The sequence below is a fragment of the Vicia villosa genome, unplaced genomic scaffold (genome assembly GCF_029867415.1).
Source record: "Vicia villosa cultivar HV-30 ecotype Madison, WI unplaced genomic scaffold, Vvil1.0 ctg.002238F_1_1, whole genome shotgun sequence".
NCBI lineage: Eukaryota > Viridiplantae > Streptophyta > Magnoliopsida > Fabales > Fabaceae > Vicia > Vicia villosa.
The window spans coordinates 1,658-13,581 of NW_026705872.1; the positions used below are offsets into that span (position 1 = coordinate 1,658).

At 24.5% G+C, this 11,924-nt stretch overlaps 1 long non-coding RNA gene across 1 annotated transcript; it reads right to left on the reverse strand.

Annotated features, from left to right (window-relative positions):
• Positions 1-1,431: 1,431 nt before the first annotated feature.
• Positions 1,432-3,029, reverse strand: LOC131638260 (uncharacterized). The gene is made up of 2 exons (XR_009294625.1): positions 2,479-3,029; positions 1,432-2,389 (listed from the first exon to the last, which is right to left on the reverse strand). It is a non-coding gene; the product is annotated as an uncharacterized LOC131638260 (long non-coding RNA).
• Between the last annotated feature and the right edge of the window lie 8,895 nt (positions 3,030-11,924).

Here is an 11,924-nt window from a genome sequence, read left to right on the forward strand (position 1 = left end):
TGAAATATTCATGCATCCGGATCTGTAGCGTTGATGGCACCAAAGTCACAGCTTGAATCTGCACTAGATCGAAACTAATCTTTCAACCTGAAACAAATGAACACCGCACAAAAATGAGAAAATAAAATACACCGCACAATGACAAGAAATCAAAATGTACCGCACAAAGACTGGAAATCAAAACAGACGACACACTAAAATGATGAAATGACATATATAAATTACAAAAGAAACACTACATATATGTGAAAATCACTTATTTAAGTAATAGAGAAACAAAAACGATTTGGAGGAGTGATTTTGCATCAAAATGAATCTTAAATCACCCTGCATATGACAATTGAAAATCAATTTCTTCTCAATTCAATAAAACTTTTTATTAAACTTAATAGTAAGCACACATTATGATAGTTATATTCATCTTCTTAAATAAGCTATTCGTTCTATTTGAAATTTGAAAAATGTTTAAAATGAAAAAAAAATGATTGCCAAAGATAATATGTTATTGTTGTAGAATTCACAGTATCTTGCCCCAAAAAGTTAAACATCAACAATTATTTTTCATTCATGTTTCTGCAAATTATAAGTTAGTAGAAGGCGCAGAAAATGGCGATGTCTATAAAATAAAATCAATGAGTATGAAAATTAGAAAATTAAAGAATGTATGAGAGAGATGTTGATTACCGAATCAAGATAGAAGGTATTTGCTAGTAGTTGTTCATGCACTGTCTATGTTAAAAAAACGCTGCAACTATAACACAATGAAATCACTCCTTTCTTTCTCGCTCGCACTATGCAGTAGTTATGGTTGTTGGACATTGCTTTTTCCTCTTATCTATGTAATCTCTAGTTAAAGTGTAATTTTGGACGAAAAAATAAGCCAGACGAAACAAACTTATTCATTTTATATATTGTAATAGATATAGACTAGCCTCCAAACAGACACTTGATTGTCCGTTTTTTTTAAATTGCTCACATTACAAAAGTCTTTCAAACTTATCACTCGTTTGTCCACTTTTTTAATACCCACATGTAGGGGTGGACAAACGGTCGGGTAGGGTCGGATTCGGGCCCAAAACCTAAAACCGAACCAACCCTCGGGTGAGAAACATGGGCCCTATTTCCGACCGATTGGGCTTTCGGATTGTTCGGGTTCGGGTTCAAATGGTTCGGTTTTTTAATTCGATTTTTTTCGGTTAGTGTTATTTTTGGCCCATTTCAAATTCCAAGCCCAGGTTTCAAATCAATTTAGTTTTTCATCAAATTACATATTTTTATAAAGTGTCATTGTTAGGCCAGATTAAACTTGTCCAACAAATAATTAATTTTTTTTTAACATTTTTAAAATGAAGAATTTAATCATTTTCAATCAATTTTTAATTAATAACATCAAACTCTTTTTTAGCTCTTTTTTCCCATTGAAAAGTAAGATTATTTTAACCTTTTTGTTATATATACTTAGATAGTTAAAAAACGTAATTAAATATAAACCATACAATTATTAAAATTATAAATTAAAAAACATAGTAAACATCTCAACATTTGTTTTGTCCATAATTTCTTGTGGCAATTCATCTTCTTCATATCTCTGGGAATATTTTGATATGCATCCCATTATTTTCACTTTCAGACCTGAGGTAATAATATCATTTATCTCCATTGATATTGTATAATAAAACCTACATCAAAACAAATGAAATATGTCTACACTTCATATATTTACATTTCCTGCACAATATCATATCTGTAAACTGCACATTCAGCAGCTAATAAAATAGTTGTATAACCTGCAGATGAAATTAGAGAGGTAAAAGAGTTAAATTAATAAGCATAGTTTAGAGCAGACATAGTGCAAATTGGTTTTAGCTTGAAGAACATATTTAAAACCAGAACACCAACAAAACAAAACATATTGATTTTGAAATATAAATTTTTTTACAAGAAAACATAACTTCATATCAAGTAAAGAAATTTTACTTCTAAATACATATCGTATCAATCAATTTCTGGAAAAGTTAATATAGAAGTAAGATTTATCGGGACTTACAGTTTTGCATAAATAGATCTAAACCTGGAAATAAATAGATCAAAACTTGTAAAATAACCAGCTTCAAACAATACAAGGTTAATATAAATAGATTGGAAATACAAATGCAAAATAGATCTAAACCTGAAAATAAATAGATCTAAACCTGGACATGACCAGCTTCAAAAAAATACAAGGTTAAAATAAATAGACCTAAACCTGGAAATATGAAAGCCAACTTCAAGAATAATAACTAGTCAACACAAGTGATAACTCAAATATAAACCAGAAAAGTGATATTTACCGCAACACCCAGAAGGAAGGCAAGAACACCAATATAAATAACAAGTATCAATCTGTAACCTGACAAGGATAAAAGTAAAGATATAATAAGCATCAAAGATAAAATAAGGAATAAAATATATTAAGGTGAAAAGAACCAAAAATCTTACTCAAAACAAAGACTTATATGGCAGCGAAGGTAGGTTTCAAACCAGATCGAGGACCACAAACAAAAACGAAGACATGCAAGTGGTGTTTTTCCAACGAAATCTAACAACAAGTTTAGATCTATTTTCTGAAATTTATGGATTAGGTTTTGGTTTCAAATTCGATTTTTTAGTAAGGTGGGAGAGAGATGTTGAGAGGAAGGGACAAAGTTGGTGGTGATGGAAGCAGAGAAAAGGTGAGAGAAAAGGTGAATATTGTGGTGGTAGTTGAAGAGATGAGAGCATAAGGGGGCGGCGCTATTCAGAAAGAAAGAAAAATGATACTAAGAAATTAGGGTTGCCTCCACAGACCCTTATACTGAGTAAATAATAGTAAAGTATTTACTGGGCTCGGTCGGGTTCGGCCACCGATGGGCCCAACATTTTGATCCGATCCGAACCGAAGGAAACCAGAATAGACCGAAACAGTCACCCGCTTTAATTGTTAACCCGACGTGAACCGAACCGAAATGTAAAACCGGGTTCGGACCGGTCGGATTCCATCGGGTGATTAACGTTTGTCCACCCCTACCCACATGCATCAAAATGTTAACAGTAATTTTTTCTAAAATTTTTTATTTTATATATATATATATATATATATATATATAAATATATATTAGGTTAAATTTGTTTTTAGTCCCTATAAAATTACCTAAAATGACTTTTAGTCCTTATAAAATTACTTTTGCACTCAGTTTTAGTCCCTGTAGAGGGACCAAAAGTGAGTGCAAAAGTAATTTTATAAGGACTAAAAATCAATATATTTTTTATAGAGACTAAAAGCCAAAATTAAGATATTTATAGGGACCAAAAACATATTTAACCCTATATATATATATATATATATATATATATATATATATATATATATATATATATATATATATATATATATATATATATATATATATATATATATATATATAGGGAGCGTATCCGATGAGAATTGATATCTATCATGAGAAATGAGAACTAATAATATTAACCTTCTGATTTAATTAACGCTTCAAATTTCTTTATTTCATATAAAGAGAATCTCACTGAATTATTTCCATGATACTTAATATTTAAAAATTCCATAAATAGAGAATCTTATCATAGTTATTTTTTATTTATTATACTAATATTTGGTATAAATAAAGATTAATATTATTCGATTCATTTTATATTTAAAATATTAAATAAATAATAATATTTAAATTTCTAGTTTGCCAATAATAGACGTCATAATTATTATAATATTATCACTATCGTGAAATTTATATTAAATGGTCACAATTGTATAATTTGTAAATATAAATTTTTTTCTGAAATTGCAAATAAATAAATAAAATAAAATAAAATTTAGATAATAATCTCATTTTTTTTAATATTTTTAATGAAATGAATATGTAGATGTAAATCAATATTGTGTTTTAAATCAAATGAACATTCTAAATTATTTATAATATATTTATTTTATACTTTAAAATAGATATAATTATATTCATTATTTATTTTTGAATAATATATATACATAGTCTTTATTTTGTGCTTTAGATTTAGTGTAATTGTATTCATTACATAATTATAAATATATTGATCTATAATTTATTTTGATGATAAAAAAGTATAACGTTCTAATATATTGATCTATAATTTTCAATATAAACAAAACTATTATAAATAAAAACAATTTTTTATCTTTGAATGTTTTACTATTGTGGCAATTTTAAATAAAAATATATTATTGATTTATTACTTATATTTTTATTTAATATTAAATATTAAAAAATGGACCGTATATTTATTACTTATATCTTTGAATGTTTTACCTTGAATGTTTTACTATTGTGACTATGTCAAGTTAATAAATACTTTATTTTTTATCTTTAACTATTGTGACCATTTAAAATAAAAATAATTATTGATTTATTACATATATAATAATTTGATAAGAATTTAAAATTATCAACTATATTTTAATTGAGTTGATTTATTTTATTAGCAAATTGAAAAAATTTATTACAAAATGTAGGAGAGAGAAAAAAAAGATTCACCCATAATCTCCACCATTTATTTTAAAATCCAATGGTTCAAATTCATTTTCACATTCTCATATAAATATGTCATTCTCATATGATATGCCCTATATATATATATATATATATATATATATATATATATATATATATATATATATATATATATATATATAGGGGACGACTCAAGTGAGAACACTTGGTTATTATGAGAAATGAGAACAATGAATCACAGCCATTAAATTTGATTTTAATGGACTGGATTGGTTTCTCTTTCTAGGATCCAGTCCATTAAATATTAAGGATCTTAGAAAGAGAAACCAATCCAGTCCATTAAAATCAAATTTAATGGTCGTGATTCATTGTTCTCATTTCTCATAATAACTAAGTGTTCTCACTTGAGTCGTCCCCTATATATATATATATATATATATATATATATATATATATATATATATATATATATATATATATATATATATATATGGAATGTATCAAGTAAGAGTATTTATAAAATAGGAGATAAAAGGATTAAATTCTAGTCATTGGATTGGATATTTGGTCTTGATGAAATCATGTGCTAGCATGGACAATAAATATTCATCAAGACCAAATATCCAATCTAATGGCTAGGATTAGGTCCTCCTATCTCTTTATTTAAAATGTCCTCCTACTTGATACATTCCATATATATATATATATATATACATATATATATATATATATATATATATATATATATATATATATATATATATATATATATATATATATATGGGGACGACTCAAGTGAGAACACTTGGTTATTATGAGAAATGAGAACAATGAATCACGGCCATTAAATTTTGATTTTGTTGATTTTAATGGACTAGATTGTTTTCTCTTTCTATGTTGATTTAAAATAAATACTAATGATCATGGAAAGAGAAACCAATCCAGTCCATTAAAATCAACAAAATCGAAATTTAATGATCGTGATTCATTGTTCTCATTTCTCATAATAACGAAGTGTTCTCACTTGAGTCGTCCCATATATATATATATATATATATATATATATATATATATATATATATATATATATATATATATATATATATATATATATATATATATATATATATATATATATATGGGTTAATTATCTTTTTTGTCCCTCTATATATAGTCAATTTTGTTTTTAGTTCTTCAAAATATTGTTTTCAAAGAATGGTTCTCCTAAAGTTTTTCGTCAACACTTTTAGTCCCTCCTGTCAACGTTTGTTAATAGAAGCTGACGTGGCACGCCACGTGAATGTGCCAGCATTGCAAGATGCTGACGTGTCATGTCACGTGGATAAGTTCAAGAACATACTTAAACCCATAAAAAATCATAGTTAATCCATATGCAAGTCGTAGCTAATCTCTAACAAATTAAAATATAAATTTTTTTTATCAAATTGTCCATGGATAGTATTTTCTGCTTCTGCTTCTTAAAATCGTAGTTAATTTGTAGGCAAGTATACATAGAGTTGTTGTTGTTATGGATAGTATTTTCTTCTTCTGCTTCTTAAAATCAGTAATAATAAACAATTCATATAAATATAATAAGGATTATAATAAATATATAACAATATTATTAATATGCAAATTAATATAAGAAAATATTTTTATTTTTATTCATTCATAATAATATTAATTGTTATTTTTAAAATATAAATAAATTTTATATTTATAATTATATTAGCAGTAAATAATTTGTTGAATGAATATATTATTATTATTTTTAAATTTGTGATAGTATGATTATATTTATTCAAAGGCTAATTATTAAATAAAATATATCATCTTTAAAAAAATTATTTTTTATCAATTTTCATTATTTCTAAAAAACAATAAATTAAATATTTTTTTCTTAAAATATAAATATGAATTAATATTCTTGAAGATTAGATACATTACTAATAAAGAGGAATATGGAAAGAGAAATCAATCTTGTTCATTAATTTCAATGAATCGAAAATTAATGGTTAAGATTAATTGTTCTCATTTCTCACATTAACCAAGTGTTCTCACTTGAGTCGTCCCATATATATATATATATATATATATATATATATATATATATATATATATATATATATATATATATATATATACCCTAACAATGATTTAAAAACTGAGTCATATCTACAAAATTTTGCATTGCAATCCATCAATATAAAAATAGAGGAGTAACAATTATGACACGTACATTCAATTGACTTCTTTATCCTCTTTTGTTTAATTTTAATTGCTCTTAGTCTTGACTTGAAAATTCAAGTAAATTACAATAACTACATGCAAATAAAAGAAAAACAGTAAAAATAATGTTAGAATAGCATATAAAAATAGTTAAACGCATTGATTTAGCCATGCATCAATGAAAATAAAAGTAAATAAATGAAAGATAAATAGAGAGGAAGACATTTTTTTTTACTAAAAAAATATTCATTTTTGAAAAATATACCAATCATTACAAATTCAAGATTGCTAAAAACTGAAAAAGGTGAATCTGCAAACAATCTTGCAGCACCTAGGTTAATAACATACAACGGCAACATGAAAGTGCCTATAAATATGACAAAATAAAAGTCACAAGAATATTCATATTTCTGGATCTGCAACATTGACGTCCAAGTCTTCCTCAGATCTGCAATGATTTGAAGTAAATGTGTCAATCGGAACCAACAAACACCGTACTAAGACGGGAAAACCAACAAACACCGTAGTAAGACGGGAAAATCAACAAACACCGCATAAGATGATGAAAACTTAAAAACACATAAGAGAAGAAGCAAATCTATATGGATAACCACTTATTTAAATAAAAAGAGAAAGAAAAATGGTGTTAAGGAGTGATTTCTACGATGGAAGAATGAAGACTTGGGGTACTTATCCATGTTAATACTTATGTTTTGATGATTTTATTTGCCGATAATCTATCTATTATGCCATTACCTTTATCACAGCCATGGCACGAGTTTTCAATTGTAAAACATAATGTATATGATCTAGAGAGAAAAACTAATGCAAGACAAATAATAAAAATGTTAAATAAGGGGAGAAACCTTCAGATTTGATTCAGCATTACTTATTGCTATTGTTGTGATGACATTGCTCACTTGATGTCTATCTATTATTATGTCATTTCCTTGATCATTATCATGATATGAATTTTCATTTGAAAAAAGAGAAACGATATTCCTACACCAAAAGGTTATAACTACAACGTATCATTATACGGTTTATTATTTTTTTTATCATTTTTATAATCAATGTTCATTTTTTTTTAACACAAAACAACACATGCCTTGTTGTATTTTTTATGATGTATGTATATGGTGTAGGAATTTTAGTGCAAGTATAGCAATGCTCTTGAAAAAAACCCTGTATCTCTCGAGACAACACCGTCCATTTTCATGAAGTTTATGCTCTTATGAGCTTATACATATTTCTCTCTTCCTTATAATTAACTAGTGGGAGTACGGGTACTGATATGTTACACGCACTTGTTTTCAAAATATAATAAAAATAAAATATTTTTTTAAAAAGAGATAATCAATTGATGCCTATAATTCTTTTAATATATAAAAATATTTGAATCTATAATATATATATATATATATATATATATATATATATATATATATATATATATATATAATATAAATATTAATTTATTTTAGAATTATTGTCAAAAATATTTAAATCAATAGTAAAATTGTTCTATTATTATTCAATATTTTGATTAGTAATTTTATGTTTCCGTTAATATTCAATAGTTTGATCAATGACTTCATGTCCTCGTTAATATTCAATATTTTGATTAGTAATTTCATGTTCCAGTTAATATTCAATAGTTTGATCAATAATTTCATGTTCCTGTTAATATTCAATATTTTGATAAGTAACTTTATGTTTTCGTTAATATTCAATATTTTGATCAATAATTTAATATTTTCGTTAATATTCAATAATTTGATCAGTAACTTCATGTTCAGTTAATATTATATATTTTGATTAGTAAATTTATGTTGTCTTTAATATACAATATTTTGATTAGTAACTTTATATTCTCATTAATATTCAATATTTTGATTAGTAACTTCATGTTCTTGTTAATACTAAACAGTTTGATCAATAATGTCATGTTCCCGTTAATATTCAATATTTTAATTAATAAATTCATGTTTCCGTTGTTATTCAATATATTTATCAGTAACTTCATGTCCCCGTTAATATTTTATATTTTGATCATTAAGTTAATATTCCCGTTTATATTCAATATTTTGATTAGTAAGTTCAGGTTCCCGTTAATATTCAATATTTTGATTAGTAACTTCATGTTCCCGTTAATATTCAATAGTTCGATCAATAACTTTATGTTTCCATTAATATTCAATATTATGATCAGTAACTTTATGTTCTTGTTAATATCCATTTTTTATCAGTAACTTCATATTTTTGTTAATATTCAATATTTTGATCATATTTTTAAAAGAAAGACATATTTTTAAAATAAAAATAGAATTTTTTTTACCAAAATTATTTTATATCATTAATATATATTTTGATTTGGCATATATTATTTTGAATAATTTTGTATCTTGAATTATAAATAATTTCAAAATAAAAATATTAGATACATAAATGATTATAAACAAAAGATAACATTTTTATCGTTTTTGTATTAATACATTATTTTTAAATTTATTTTCTTTTAATGTGCAAAAAATATAATAATCTATGTGTTTGCACAGATTTTGATGTTGTCACTCATGCGAATACATGATAGTGATGTGTTACTCGTGCAAACACATGATACTTGTTCTTTTTATTATTCAATATTTAAATCAATAGATTAATATCAGTACCACATGGGCATACCATATTAGTAACTGTGTTTTAAAAAATAATAAATTACGATTAGAATCAAAAATATATTTTCCCCCTCTATAAAAATAATATATAATATATTTTTTTTGCATTATTTATAAAAATATATGAATCAACAGTAAACTTAGTCCCATTTATAAAAATAGCATTGTTTAAAAATATTTGATGATAATAAAAATATTTTATAATAATAAAAATTTTAAATTGACAAATTATAGTGAAGAAATATTCAATCAAATTATATAATTCAATTAGTAATAACTATTTAATATAATTGATTAAAATCAATTTACAAATCAAATATATTATTCTATATATAAAAATATAAATATTTTTGTTTTTGAATTATTTATAAAAATATTTAAATCAATAGTAAACTTATTCTCGTTATTATTCAATATAATTTTAATTTATATATATATATATATATATATATATATATATATATATATATATATATATATATATATATATCATTGATAAACTTGTCCTATTAAAATTTTAAATTTTATAAATGACAAACAAATTGTATGATTAATAAAAAATATCATACAATTTTTGTTACTATTTATTCATACATTACTTATGTTTGGTTCTATTAGTAGTTATAATGAAGTTCATTTAAATTGTATGATTATTTTTTACCCAAAATTTTTTGTATGATTCTTTATTTATATAAATTGCTTTTCTTCTCCCTATATACATTTTAAAAATCTGATGCCAATAAAATGTGCGATTCTCCTATCAACTTATAGATGAAAAACTCTATACATTATTAAACTTTTTATAAAGTCTTTAAGAAAATAGACGTAAGTTTTTATTTAAATGTATGTTTTTTTGATAATTTTTTCTAAGAAATTCACATTTTTTTATTAGTTACGTGAGATTTTAAAAAAAGAATTTATTTAATAATTCAAATTTTATTTATTACCAAAAGTGTGTCAACTATTTTTAATATGAATTGTGTCTATTAGTAGGAAATCATTTATAATAATTAGATTAAAATTTATAGTATTAAAGTTAAAGAAAGAGGGTAACTACTGGTATAATATATTTGTGTGATTTAATTCTTTTGTGAGGAGAGATCTAATTGAACTAATAAATTATATATTTTTTAATATGCGACATTATTTTAATAATTAACACGTGCATATGTGTTACTCACCTAAATCATACTTTAACTTTGAAGTAAGTCTTGTATTACTTCAAATTAAAAATAAAAATAAAATCAAAGCCTCATTCTTCTTAGAGAAAAACAAAACATATTATTTGATATATGATATTTTTCTATTTTTAGAATAGATCTTACCAGAGGAAGTGAAAACCACTTTTATTAGTTACCATTTAATTAAAATAAATAAATAAATTTAATGTAATTTTTATTTAATTTCACTCTAAAAAATATTTTTATAACTAAATTATTAAATAAAATGAATACTTTTTATTTTTTCCAAAACTTTAGGTAAAAAAATGAGTTTTTTATTTAATTAGGACAGATGAACTGCAGGTTAATCGGTTGCCGGTCGGTGATGAGACAATTCACTGTCCATATATTTTCTTAAAGTGCCAAATTAATGTCCACTGTGGACTATGTTTACATTTGTCATTTATAATGTATAAATTTCACACTCGTCTATAATCGAGGGCCTTTAAATAACTGGCTCTAAAGTAGACTCAACATGTGTACATTACTCTTCGTATTTCTTTTATTCTATAATATTATGATTTGTTTTCTACAATATTATTAAAATATATTAATAAAGACCAAATTTATCACATAAAAAAAAAGTTAGAAAGAAATTTAAAATAGGTACACGTCAAGTCAATTTTCAAAAGACAATTTGTATCATTAATTAGTAATTAATAATGAAATAAATTACTATAAAATTAAAAATCAAATACAAAAACATAGGATGTGTGCTAAACAAATATATTAACTAATGTGAAAGCAAAATTGTATTAAGATAACTTCGTTAAACCTAAGAGATAATAATTTAAAGGAAAGTAAGGCAAGTCAAACATATCAACACCGAATAAGTATAATAAAAGAATGAATCTAAAAAAAAAAAAGAGAAAAGAAAGTCCGCTAAGTCAACAAATTGAAAACAAATGACTTAGGCGAAAGTTAGGGCATCCCGCTGGACTTCAAACCCAGAATTCAAGAGAGTTTGTCCAGGAAAAAGTTAGGGAAACAAAAAAGGATCCTCAACAAAAGGGCAAAGTCGCGTGACTATAAATTCAAGATCGTGTGATCAGACACCAAAAATAAAAGGTAAGTGATTGCCATGTCCAAACACCTCATCGATTCCTCAATCGTCTCAAACTCCTCTTGAAGAATGAACGCTCGCATCGAGTTAACTGAACTTAGGTTGGAGAACATCACGAAGGGAGTGGGAACGAATAAATTTTGAGCCTAAAAATCCTTTTTTCTAAAAACCGTGAACCTGACCACGTTACAACCCTCAAAAG